Source organism: Ciconia boyciana, chromosome 4 (genome assembly GCF_034638445.1).
Source record: "Ciconia boyciana chromosome 4, ASM3463844v1, whole genome shotgun sequence".
Taxonomy (NCBI): Eukaryota; Metazoa; Chordata; class Aves; order Ciconiiformes; family Ciconiidae; genus Ciconia; species Ciconia boyciana.
Genome location: NC_132937.1, coordinates 9,111,286 through 9,125,921, shown reverse-complemented (window position 1 = coordinate 9,125,921; position 14,636 = coordinate 9,111,286).

Here is a 14,636-nt window from a genome sequence, read left to right as displayed (position 1 = left end):
TTTCTCTACAAATAACACACACTATGAGAATTTTAAATTCCTTTTAAGAACCGCATTCTGTTTCTCATGACTTTGCACACATTTTATAAATACTAAAGGATATGGCATTGAGATTATTCAGAATTTTTCTCAAAACCATTTTAAGGGGCACATCAATTTGTCATGACCCAAACTACATGAAATCATTTAGTTAGGAAAAGACTCTTAAGATCATCGTGTCCAACCATTAACATAACACTACCAAGTCAACCACTAAACCATGTCCCTAAGCACCACATCTACACATCTTTTACATACGTCCAGGGATGGTGACTCAACCACTTCCCTGGGAAGCCTGTTCCAACACTTGACAACCCTTTCGGTGAAGTAAAATTTCCTCATATCCAGTCTAAACCTCCCCTGGCACAACTTGAGGCCATTTCCTCTGGTCCTATCATTTGTTACTTGGGAGAAGAGACCGACCCCCACCTCTCTACAACCTCCTTTCAGGTAGTTGTAGAGAGCAATAAGGTCTCCCCTCAGCCTCCTTTTCTCCAGACTAAACCACCCCAGTTCCCTCAGCCGCTCCTCATCAGACTTGTGCTCCAGACCCTTCACCAGCTTCGTTGCCCTTCTCTGGACACACTCCAGCACCTCAATGTCTTTCTTGTAGTGAGGGGCCCAAAACTAAACAGAGTATTCGAGGTGCAGCCTCACCAGTGCCGAGTACAGGGGCACGATCGCTTCCCTAGTCCTGCTGGCCACGCTATTTCTGATACAAGCCAGGATGCTATTGGCCTTCTTGGCCACCTGGGCACACTGCTGTCTCATATTCAGCCAGCTGTCGACCAACACCCCCAGGTCATTCTCTGCCGGGCAGCTTTCCAGCCACTCTTCCCCAAGCCTGTTGCGTTACATGGGGTTGTTTTGTCCCAAGTGCAGGACCTTGCACTTAGCCTTGTTGAACCTCATACAGTTGGCCTCGGCCCATCGATCCAGCCTGTCCAGGTCCCTCTGTAGAGCCTTCCTACCCTCAAGCAGATCAACACTCCCGCACAACTTGGTGTCATCTGCAAACTTACTGAGGGTGCACTCAATCTCTTCGTCCAGATCATTGATAAAGATATTAAACAGGACTGGCCCCAACACAGAGCCCTGGGGAACACCACTTGTGACTGGCCGCCAACTGGAGTAAACTCCATTCACCACCACTCTTTGGGCCCGGCCATCCAGCCAGTTTTTTAACCAGCAAACAGTACGCCCGTCCAAGCCATGAGCAGCCAGTTTCTCCAGGAGAATGCTGTGGGAAATAGTGTCAAAGGCTTTACTAAAGTCCAGGTAAACAACATCCACAGCCTTTCCCTCATGCACTAAGCAGGTCACCTTGTCATGGAAGGAAATCAGGTTAGTCAAGCAGGACCTGCCTTTCATAAACCCATGCTGGCTGGGCTTGATCCCTTGGTTATCCTCTACATGCCGTGTGATGGCACTCAAGATGATCTGCTCCATAACCTTCCCCGGCACCGAGGTCAGGCTGACAGGCCTGTAGTTCCCTGGATCCTCCTTCTGGCCCTTCTTGTAGATGGGTGTCGTATTTGCTACCCTCCAGTCAACTGGGACCTCCCTGGTTAGCAAGGACAGCTGATAAAGGATTGAAAGTGTCTTGGTGAGCACTTCTGCCAGCTCCCTCAGTACCCTTGGGTGGATCCCATCCGGCCACATCTGATTGCATTTAGCTTTTTTTAATGTCAAAATACATTGTAGCTATATGGGAGTTTTAGGGAAAAATCTTAGAGTTGGAGTATCTGAATTTGAATCCTCTTTATTGTTACCTGGACTTCTGCAAGGCCTTTGATACAGTCCCCTACAACATTCTTACATCTAAATTGGAGAGATATAGAATTTTGATGGATGCACTGTTCGGTACATAAGGAATTGTGTGGATGGCCGTATCCAAATATTTACTATCAATGGCTCAGTGTCCAAGTGGAAAGAGTAACAAGTGGTGTCCCTCAAGAGTCCATACTAGGACCAGTACAATTTAATATCTTCATTAATAACATAGGCAATGGGATTGAGCTCACCCTCAGCGAGTTTGCAGATGACACAAAGCTGAGTGGTGCAGTTGACTCACTTGAGGAAAGGAATGCCATCCAGAAAGAGCATTACAGGCTTGAGGAGTGGGACCATGTGACATTCATGAAATTCAACAAAGCCAAGTGCAAAGTCCTACACTTTGGTCGGAGAAATCCTCTGTATCAACACAGGCTGGGAGATGAAGGGATTCAGAGAAGCACTGCAGAGAAAAGGGCTTGGGGATACTGGTGGAAGAAAAAATTGGACATGAGCCGGCAATGTGCACTCGCAGCCTACAAAGCCAATTGTATCCTGGGCTGCATAAAAAAGCAGCATGGACAGAGGTCGAGGGAAGTGATTCTGCCCTCCGCTCCACTGTCGTGACACCACACCTGGAGTAATGCATCCAGCTCTGGGGTCCCCAGCACAAGAAAGACATGGACCTGTTGGCGCGGGTCCAGAGGAGGGCCAAAAAAATGGTCAGAGGGCTGGAACACCTCTCCTATAAAGACAGGCTGAGAGAGCTGGGGTTGTTCAGCCTGCAGAAGAGAAGCCTCCAGGGAGTCCTTATTGCAGCCTTTCAATACTTATAGAGAGATTATAAAAAAGAGGTTTTACAAAGGCCTATACTGAGAGCACAGGAGGCAATGGTTTTAAACTGAAAGAGTTTAGATTTAGAGTGAACATAAGGAACAGATTTTTTTCTGTGAGAGTGATGAGACACTGCAACAGGTTGCCCAGAGAAGTTGTGGATTCCCCATCATTAGCAAATGTTCAAAGTCAGGTTGCATGGGGCTCAGAGCAACCTGATCTAGTGGAAGATGTCCCTGCCCATGGCAGGTGGGTTGGAACTAGATGATATTTAAAGGTGCCTTCCAGCACAGACCATTCTATGATTCTTTGATATAGAAAAATTCAAGAGTGTCCACCTTGCCAGGCTTGGTAGCAGAGAATGGAGAGAGACACAGATCAAACTTAATAAAGCAACAGAGTTGAACATATAACAATATATAAAAATTAAGCCAACAAACAATCCTGTCAATGTAAGTGAATATTTCAGTATTTTCCTTTCTTGCCAACTTCTTTTTCCAATAAGAGCGTCTAAGGGGCAGTTCTTTTTTTTCCTTAGAGTACCTGCTGTAGACCCAAGCTCCTCCTTTAGGAGACCTTTTTTTTATTAGAAAACTTTGCATCATGTCTTGCATCAGAATAGGACACAAGAGATGATAGAATATTGTATGCTTAATTCAAGGAGTACAGTAATGCAGAACACCTGGGTGGAGAAGATGACATTTACAACTGCAAACCTGAACTATATGTATCAAAAAAAATCATATATATCATATTTATATGCATTTTTATTAGCCCTGAAGTTGATTTGAACCAGGACCCATTGTCAGTTTCCGGAGGAGAAAATTTGGCTGTTTATTGATTAAACACTTAAGAAGTAAAGACTTTTCCTTCTCCGGTATACGAATATTTGAAGAATCAATTAACTTTAGAGTTTGCTCATGTTTACTTCATAAATGTGTGCTTATTTTATCAAGCAATTAAAATGAATAAAAAGTAACTGCATAAATTTGTGACATTTTGGGAATTCCAGATATTTTTTGGAAATTGAAACATTAGCTAAAACTTGTAAATACATGTATACATGTTCCCAAAAACAAAATTAAAAATTTATATGAAATTACATTTTTATTCATAGAGTTTAAACTCTGCTCTCATGCCCTCATTTTTGCCTTGCTTTTTTACAGAATATTAGATATTGATATTCTTTCACACAATGATCTTCATTGTCAATTGAAATTGTTAATTGGACATTGAATGAGTAATTGATGTTGGCTTCAAAGTAAATTATTTCCACATTAAGTAAAGTGCTTATGGTTAGAAGGGTTATCCCTTCTGATACCCTAAGGGAGTATGCTGTCTTCTTTCAACTTTGACATTAAAAAAAGAGCTATAAGACAAATCTATGGATTCTTTTGTACACATATAGCATTACCAACTACCAATCAGCACAACAGCACTAACTTACTTTATTGTTCTTAACTTGCTAGTTATGAAGTAAAACACACTGGTTTAAACCATGCTCATGCAGTCAGGGATGAGAAACATTGTAAGGTACAGTGATTTATTACTTTTTTATTGTATAGACACTGTCTCACCCTCAAATAACACCAGCATTGAAAAGAGCAATAAGCATCCATCACCGCAGAAATTTAAAATAATTTGTTTTAAGGCTGTGCTTTGCTTAGTGAAATTTCAAGAAGTTTACTCCTTCTTAGTCAACTGAATGATTTAGCCTACAATACATAAAGCGCTATAGCTTTATTTTAGAAATCACATAAAAGGTTTAACATACGGTAAGGCAATGAATGCATTCCTTTTTCTAATGGCAAAGAATGGCACTGCTTTTAACCACAGTGATATCATATCTTGTTAACCTCACAATGACCTTTTCTCTTCCACTCCTCATTCAAGAAACCTGAAAAATCTATTCTTTTTCCTCATTTCCCAACTCTGTAACTCTGCCCACTCTTCTTCCAGAAATTCTAAATGGACATAATCTGGCAAACCAGATTATGCTTAATTATTATGCTTAATTATTTAACAAGACAGATTATGCTTAATTATTATGCATAATCTGGCAAGCCAGATTATGACTGGCAAGACAGACTTCTGTCTACTTCAGAGTACAATCAAATAGCTCACATGGAAAGGTGACATTTCTGCAGTTTGGTGTGTGTAACTCAAATAATATTTGTGTGACTCTAATTTAGACATAGAGATCCATACCTAGAAATACCAAAGAGGTACCTAATTAGACATGGCTGTGTGAAAATAACTCATTTTTGCTGTTACCATGAAAAGCCGAAATCAGGTCTCAATAGTTGGGATGACTATTAAGCAGGTATTCTTTATTGCAGCGCTGGGCAGCACTGGGGATCGCTCTGCCACAAGTGCTCCACCAGGTCAGCACAACACATCAGTTCATATACAGAAAAATCATACATATTCATCAGATTTCCTGAAAAGGGCAGTCTTATGGTGATGAGTTCCCGGAATTCATTTACATAGTCCAAGCATGCGCAGTAAAATTAAGGTTAGGGTCTTTTCACCCTCCCAGTGGTCTTCCATAGTCTTCCTCACGTTGTCCGCTAGTTGGGCTTCCTTTGGGCTTCCTTTGTCCATATATAGTCATTAAATTAGCTCATCAGTCCTTGGGCCTTGGAATGTTACAAGGGGGTCGATTTAAACTAGTTCTTTGGTGCTTATCTTCTACACAAACCTCCTGAGTTCCTGTTATCAGTGATTTAATTAAGAAGCCTAACGAGCTTGCTCAAGGCCTGTTTAGTCCTATCAGGTAAGAAGTTACAGGAAATGTCCTATCATCAACTCTGCTCAGCAGGTAACCAAAACTATCTTTGCAGGGGAAGAAAACAAAAGAGAACAAGGATGCAAGTGAAACTCACAGTAAGGTCTTAGTCTGTGATTTATCCCTCTCAGTGCATATGTTTAAGTAAAACCTCTCCTCACAAAAATATATGGCTACAGTTGAGTCTTTCAAAATTTTTCTCTTGTTTTCTTCCTGTTCTTTGCTCGTACTATTAAGACCTCTACTTTTCCGTGTGTTACTTAAGTTCCCAGCCAATAAGAGCCTGCTCTGTCATCTAGAACAGTTTCATCTCTGTGTGCCAGGCAGTAAAAATCTAATTTCAGAACTAATCTTTTCCTCTGATATCTAAGCAGTATTCATACTTTATGCTGAGTGGAGTTTTCGTGATCTGTTTTATTAACTCACATGTATAATAATGAGCTTTTCGATTCAATCTTGTCTCATAAAATATTGTAACTTTATCATTTTCTCATGTTAGAAGAATATCATTGTCTTTGCACTATTAGATATTTAGCAATATTTTATTTTTAAAGGATGTATACATATATTTGTGTTTGTCTGTTAATCGCTTAGTACTCATATACACAAAACCAAACTGTTTAATGTATTTTTCATGTGCTTACCATAAGCTAAAGGACAATATTTTGCTCTTGACTTCACGTGCATGTAAGTGTGTTGACTCTCAGTCACTTATTGAGTGACAACACTGGATAAAGATGTTAACATCTTTCACCTGTCTGTTCCCCTTATCCTCCTGAAGATTACTAATACGGTAGAAGAATTGGCAGAAGGGAAGACATTTTCACTCTTGGCTTTTCCTGACTAAATTCTGTTTTTTGATCACAATCTCATCTTTAGCGCTAATTTAACGTCAGATTTTTGCAGTGGAATGGTTGTTTGCACACATTTCCTTCTCATGTAGGGCAGAAATATGTAGCAGAACAAGAGGGAAAGGGAGGGGGCAGCAAGATTCTTTAAACCATAGCAATTAGATTCACCGGAAAGACCTTTGTGTATCTTGCAGATCAAGGATAGCAACCGCTTTGCTATTTTTCATAATTTAGAGATTTCACTATTATGTATTTGAATTTTCAACACTACCACAGAAGCACTTTAGTGCATGAAGGAAGTTTAAAAGCATACCTTTGAATTTTATTCCAAATATCACTAGCATTACAGTACTAAGTTTATAATCTTATGGTTTATTTTTCTCTCCTTTCCCCATAATTTAAATTTCTCTGAGTATAATTTAAACATAGGGCAGCTAATCTTATGGAATTGTAACACCATTTTTTCTAATGGCTTTTTTTTGTTGTTGCTTAAGAATGCTCTAACTTATGTGTGAGGGTTCTTTTTTTTGCAATTTGTAATTATGTGCAAAGTGATATTTTAGTCCCTTTATCCATTTGGGTTATATGCAATAGTAGCTATAGAAGAGACCACACAGGTCTGCAGTACTAGTTCTTAACATCATGAAATAAATGTTTATATTCTCTGATCAGTACTTAGCTGTCTGATGGGTGCTGGTATAGTATGAGGACTTCTAGGGTAAGTATATAAATAAATAAGAAAAATACTTCTACTGTTCTTATTTCATCTCTAATTGAAAGCAATCTAAGTTAAATGATCTGCAGATTTGTAATGTGGTATTTTATGATGTCATTCGAAGCTTTACTTTATTCTAAACAGCTGTCTAATCTTGTGACCTTTATACTTATGTGTCAATGTAGCTTCTATTTTTTTTGTTAGGAACATTCAAATGTATTTGAAATAACATTTGCTTGGTCTCTTACTAAATGATTCATTAACATTTTTTTTTCTCTTATTTCATTTTTTTGAGGTAAAAAACCCATATCAGTATCTATAACTGTTAAGCTGGGTTCACCTCTGAAAACTTTGTCAGAAAGTGTGAAATCGTCATCTGCTAAAGTTAGTCTTAAACCTCCTGTTTTCGAGACTGCAATTACTGAAGTGGCTGTCACTAAAACAGAGGTCCCTCCTTTGGAGAAAACAACATTAGAGACTGAAGAAGATACAACAATGGCTACAGATGTGGCTGAGGAAAACATGGAACTGGAGGTGATTATAGAAAATATTAAGTTTACCACCCTTCAATCTTATGCTGTCAGAGATGACAAAATAAGAACTTACAATGCTCTGCGAAGGACTAAATGTGATGTTTCACATAAGTTAACAGAGATCACATCTGCACCTTTGGAACTGGAGCACACTTAGTCTGAAGTACAATTGCCTGAGGAAAAAGGTAGGTCTGAAAGAATCAAGGATGTTTTCTTGACCTCTGTATTTTTTCTCAGGATGGCACATCTATAGCTAAGATTTCCACTCATCATGGAGATACACAAAACCATTATGATGATAATCAGACTCAACAAATAAAAGTGGTCCCTACAATGACATGTGCAGATAGCTTGGTACAAAATTTTCAGAGAGAATTTCCTAGGAAAGGAACTTCAGTTTCACTAAAGAAAATGAGGAAACATATCTTGGTGCTCAGTCAACAAAAGAACCCACAAAAAAATTAAGGGAAGCAAAATCTGACAAGACATATAAAACTGTTTTTATCCTCAAAACTTTGTTCACTCATCAGTATGATTTTACTAGAGATGGGATGACAGAGAAACCACATATACTGTTATGCTGAATAGAAATTCTGTCATAGTTAATAATAGCATTCCAGAATCAGCTGTTCCTGCTGTATCAGAGACATATAGATGAGCATGCACTATCGACTAGACAATTTTCTACAGCAGTAGAATCAACTCCATTAGTTAAATTAAGTTCCTCTGCAATTCTAATTATAATAAAGCATCAGCTGAAGAAAGCCGAGATAACTTGACAGATATGCATCCTGCCATGTCATTTTTAATACCTGTATCCTTTTCTGTATTAACTATTAGTCCAAAAGAATGTGAGACCATCACTCTCTCAGGAAGTACTTTGTCCCCACAAAACTTCACATCCGTCATCCACTCATCTCAACAAACAGAAGGATCAGCCATTTTAGACGAGCAGGGAAAAACAAAGGAACCAGAAGTGACAAAAATAGATGTTATGATACTTTATATCACAAGTGTCATTCCTGCTTCTGTTATAGCAGAATCTGAGGGACATTTCGCAAGAGAAAATTTCACACCCACTCCTCCACTGTCCACCATATAGCTAAAGGCAGATAAACATCAGGATTATATAACAAAACACCTATCTCATATTAAGAGACTAAATGACAGATAGGAAAAAAAAGCTTTTGTTTTGAATGGAGCCTACATCATCTCCAGGGAAAATTATAGAACATATAAATGATCCAGGGGCTGCAATTTCAGCAATAAAAGATGAAACTATTATAAACACTGAGCCAATGGAAACAAACAAAAAATGATGAAGCAGCTGTATCACCTGATTTTGATAAGAGTAAAGATATTACAGGTATCATCCCCACAAGCATCTCTTTAGATTTGTAAATGATAACAGTATCCAAAATATCAGTTTATAAAAGTAATGCAACAATAAAGCCTTTTATCTCCACAAGTGATACCGAATTGCCAACTGCTATGACCACAGTCATGGAAGTGACTGAACGTGAAGGAGGTAAAACATCAGGATATATTTTAAAGTGTCCATTTCTACCCTAATAGTTGAACAAAGAGAGGCTACTGAGAAATCTGTTGCAATACCTACTAAAGAACTCATCTTTACTGAGATGGAGGTCTCAAAATACACAGTGACAGAGGAAGGACAGGCAAGCATTGCAATAGTGACTGAAGAGGAATCATTGGCAGTACATCTAGACAGAGAATGAACACCATCAGTTGGCTTTGCAGGGACAAAGGTATCCATTATATTTACAGATGTAAGAAAGATCGGTACTAAAGTTGCACAAAAAGAAAATGATGCTTCCCTAGTTCCAGTCACTGTAGAAAGTGAGTTCACTAGAGATATGCAAATTATTGCCCAGAGTTCTTCTTATGGTATTCAGCCAGAAGCAACATAAAAATTTGCAAATGATAGTGAAGTATTTCCATAAGAACTCTCCAGAAAAGTATTAAGATATGGAACTGGAGACTTCCACACAGCTTATCTTATCTATGACATTTGTCCAAATACATGAATGAAAGACAAGATAAGAATTTTAATCATTTAAATCAACTATTCAGGAAAAACAGTATGAGAAGGGTTCAGATTATGATCAGACATACACAGCAACAGAAGGATCAGTGCCTGCAATAAAGCTTACAGATTATGGAAGACTTGTAAGAGCTGTTGAAACCAGTACTTTGCATCTCACAACGACTCTGAAAACTGAAAGAAGAAAAGATTATTGAAGTGAAGTCTGTACCAGCAGCTACCCAAGCAAAAGCATACAAAAGCAGACAAACCCCGTCAGAGAAGAAGACAGCAGTATAGTAAGCTGGGAATTTGTGTTGCTCCCCATACAATGCCTACAGGTTGTTCTACTGCAGAAAGGATTACTCTTTTGACTTTAGGAGCTTCTCCAAGCCAAACCCTGGAAAGTTCCAGAAACATCAAAAGAACATGAAGAAATCAAACCACTTATATTTTCAGCTAATGCAGCAGATATGACAACAATTCTCGGTCGTATAAATACATATTCAATTAGTGCTGTAGACAAAATTCAGCCAATTTTTAGCATCTAAACCTTTTGTTACCTAGCACTCACCATGTACCATTACTGGGAAATAAGAGGAGGAAACAAGCAGTGATATCAACATAACGGATGCATCTCTTTCTCCAAGTAAAGCCACTGCTGCTGCTGATCCGACAGGAAAGATGTAAGAACCAGAAATTGATAATGAATATGTCACATCATCAACTGCTACTACAGTTGCATGACCTAATGCGCAACCCAAAGTGAAGGAGGCTACAGAGGCGTTGTAACCTTAAGAGGTCTCTCCTTCTACTGTATATCCTGATAGTGGAAATGACATAAGATTGTATATTATTCAAGTCTCAAGTAATGATAAATTAATGTTTTTGGCTTTTGACATGCAGTCCATTACAATGGACATTTTACCATATCTAGCTGTCGTGTATTGATATTTGCTGAATGCCAGGTGCCCAAAAATCTGCTCTATCACTCCACCTCCTCAGCTGGACAGGGGAGAGAAAATATAAGGAAAGGCTTGTGTGTCAAGATAAGGACAGGGAGAGATCATTCGCCAATTACCATCACAGAAAAACATACCCGACTTGGGGAAAATAAATTTATTACCAATAAAATCAGAGTACGATAATGAGAAATAAAACCAAATCTTAAAACACCTTCCCCGCTTCTTCCTTGGATCAACTTCTACTAGAGAAATAAAATCTATGTGCCTTCAACTAGTGAAATAAAATCAGTGAAGCTGTGTGTGATTTTAGGGAGAATTTTATGATACTTTCCATTAATTTAGCAGTTTGTCACCACAATGTCTGACTCATAGAGTGCATCAGGAGCACAGTTCCTTGAACAGAAGATAGTTTTCCTTAGTGACAGCTAGTGAGCAGTGTAGCACACAGCACGCAGCAATGGTAGACAGGCCTGATAGAAAGCAATGTGAGATGCCGTATCTCCCTGTTACTCCTATGGTTGCCAAGAGCACTGCTGGCATAACCAAAGTACACTTGCCAGACAGCTATCAGGGACTGGTGAGCCACTGTGCAAGGAGTACAGAGCTGCCAAATGCTTCTTTCTGCCCTGTGAGTACAGCAACAAATCAAAGTCACTCCTTTACCTTACAGACTTTTTCACTATATATTTTCTGTTTCTTTTATGAAAAAAATATCTAGACTTAAATATTGCTCCTCGAAGCAGGAAAGATGTTTTGGAAAAATGCTGAAGAGAAACATCCCCATGTTGCTTTGGTAAAAGGTACTACAGAGAATAGCGAGATTTTAAAAAAATTTGTCTCAGACCACCCTAATCTTTGGCAGGATTTAGAAAATTAACCCAGATCTAAATTTTACAGTTGGCTTTAGCCGAATCTTTATAATAAGAAGAAATAAAATTGAATTGAAGATCCCTCTCACAATGTTTATTCTTAAATATATCTGTAGAACTAAGCAGTGCAGGATGAAGAAAGACTCCAGCTAAGATAACACATTAGGATATGAGCCAAAAGCTTTAAACTGGTAAAAACATCACTCTCTTTTTAATTTGTCCCTGCTGATGAATTCTCCTGCTTATAACAAGTTCCTTGTCTCCAGGGCTAAGTAGCATAGGATAGAGAAATTACGTTATGAACATACAATGAAGTCATTCTTAGTTTTGAGTAACCACTCTATTCATTACTGATACTTATATCTACTCTTACTTTACCATCTCCTTTCTTTCCCTTTTCGCTCATCCATGTATTGTCCAGGTAGAGCTATTTTTCTAAATATAATCTTTGCTATTAGTAAACTCAGTGATTTGGCCCAAGAAAATAAAGCATGCAAAGGTAAACTTGACAATTTAATATTAAACGAAATGTTGTTTTGCTTCAGCAATGTACTAGAGAGTCTGATGACTTTCTTTCCTTTTGTAAATTCTTTTTTAAAAGGCTTTTCCGTTATTATCTGTTCTGGACTAGAAAGCATGAATGTAACACATCATGTACTGTTAACTACAACTTCATAAACAAAAATCTATAGATGCTTTGTATTTATTCTGAATTTCTTTTCCTTCCTGCACTCCTTTTTTTTTTCAGTCATTCATTCTCCCTCTGTGCTCATGTATAGAAATATCAATGACTATAGTAAAAATGTAGTGTGTCAGAATATTCCAAGCTTTATTAATTTATTAAAAATCAAACACTTACTATTTTTCTACAACTTCAACTTACCCAGACTGTTGATTTCATGTCCAGTGTGTGTCTGATCTGCACATACATGTTAAAAAAACCACTGCCCTCCCAAAATCATCAGAGTTGGAAACTTATGAATAAAGATAAAAAAACTTATATACTTCTAGAGAATGACCAACAATTTATAGGAAATTATTCAAATAAAATTTAATCATTCAGCTTTCCAAAAAAAAAAAATCACGTTTTTTTAGTGGTTAAGTATAGCAATAAATTTGTTACAAGTCTACTTGATTTTGTCAATTTGGGCAATAATGTTTTAATAACATTAAGATAATATTACCTTTGGATATATTCAATGAGACAGGATAGAACATGATTTTTGTTTAAGGTTATCTGTAATACAAGCCTGCAACTGATTTGCTTTAATTTCACCCTGCAGATATAGATGGAGGTGGTCACTGGTGATTTTATATAGCAAAAGTGACTGGATGTCTGTTCTGTCCAGCTTTGCATTTTCTTGCACCTTTGTTATTATTATTTTTTCTTCTTAATTTCTCTACCAAACATAGCACTGAACTGGTAGATAGATCTATACTATGCATCTTCCTTTTCTTGCAGATCAGCAGTTCTGAATCTTACCTAATTTATGACCATCTTCTTTACTCTTTGGTATTATAACCAGTGAAAAGATAATCCAGCCCATCTGTTCTTGAATGGACAAAAGCTGTCTGAAGACTTGTTACTGTTCCTGAACTACAAACACAATCTAATCTCCTGATTCTAACACTGTGTTTTACTAATAGAAAAAACATCCAATTCCAAATGTTAACAAATTCAGCTTAGAAAACAGAGGAAGAGGAAAAACTTCCAGACCCGATTACCTAATAATTAATACTTTTTTGTCACATGAAAGTTCCTGAAATTCTTTTACTGAGAAAGGATAGTAGTTTACTTCTGAACAGTGGTTTTAACCTTTTATTTATGGCCTGCCCTCCACTTCATTCAGAACACCATTTTTAAATCTGTCCTCCCCTTTTCTATTTTACCCTTCCAGGCATGAGTTGTCAGCAGAATTGATAGGGACAGTACTGTATACAGTCAGGCACTTCCACCAACATACTAGAATATATTTCTGTGTACGGAATGGATCATTAGGAGTCTGTTTAAAAAAACAGGGAACTGTGGTTGTCTTATCCAGTTAGTTTGTGGGAACACTGACCTGAAGAGTCTTAACTTGACAATAGTGATTCAGCTCCTCACTCTAAGGAAGCAACTTAGAAACTTGTAGACCTTGAGTGGGGAATATTAATTTATAATTTAGATTTACAATGTAGCTTCTCTCCAAGACACTAAGTTCTCTGAAATAAGTCTTGCCTCCATGGAAGGCCCTTCATTCCTCCAAGGAAGAGAGGAAAAAAGTGAGACACATTAATTCAGTTGTGAAAAATTTGTTAGTGAAAGAAGAGGGCCTGATAAGTCTTGGTCTAACTACCGGTGACAATACAATCACAGCCCTGAAAATGACTGCTGTAATGCAAGTTAGGTTTTCTACCAAATCAGAACATAAGAACTGGAAGTATAACACATCTTCCCCATAGGCAAACCTATAATTTTATGAATGCTTTGCATTCAATTCCACAACTGTACCACTCTACTTATATTACTGTGGGGTTTTTATTACATTTTTTGAAATGGAAACCAAGAGGAGAGAGAACAAGTGTTGCAAACCAAGCCATCACAGAAGTATATTGCTACCATTTTTTTGGCAGAGGAAAATCCTTTTTCTCTATTTGTGTTTAGAGGGATAATTTTGAATAAATTTATGAGAATTAGATGATCAGTTATCAATGAAAATGTATGGAAAATAATCTTTAAATTAGAGCTTAATCTCACTTACTTAAGGAATGGAAATGACATTATATTCGCATGTTCTTTGTATGCTATTTGTGTTACAGCTTCTTATATGTAGGTAATCCCTAAAACTCAATAAAAGCCCTTTGCAATTATTTAGTCACTACAGACAAAATCTCAGTGCAAGGAGGTATAATTGTTACCCAACATAATAAGATGAGGAAATAATTTTAGAAAGTTTAAGTTCTGTAACAATTTATGGCTGCCTATTAAAGTAACACCATATGCAATTAGCAGTTTTATTAATATTTATAGATAGAACAAAGCAACAAAAATTTCTGTTAACCCACACTTGAAAAAAACTACAGTAAAGAAATGAGCTTCCTTCAGTTCTAGTTGAAACAGAAAAGTAATTTTTCTTGTAGCCAGCATAAAAGTAATGTTTCTGCTATACTGCAGGGTACAGTTTTATGCTGGCCATACACTTGGAAGCAAAATTTTCCATGTTGTATTTCTAAAACTCTATGAAA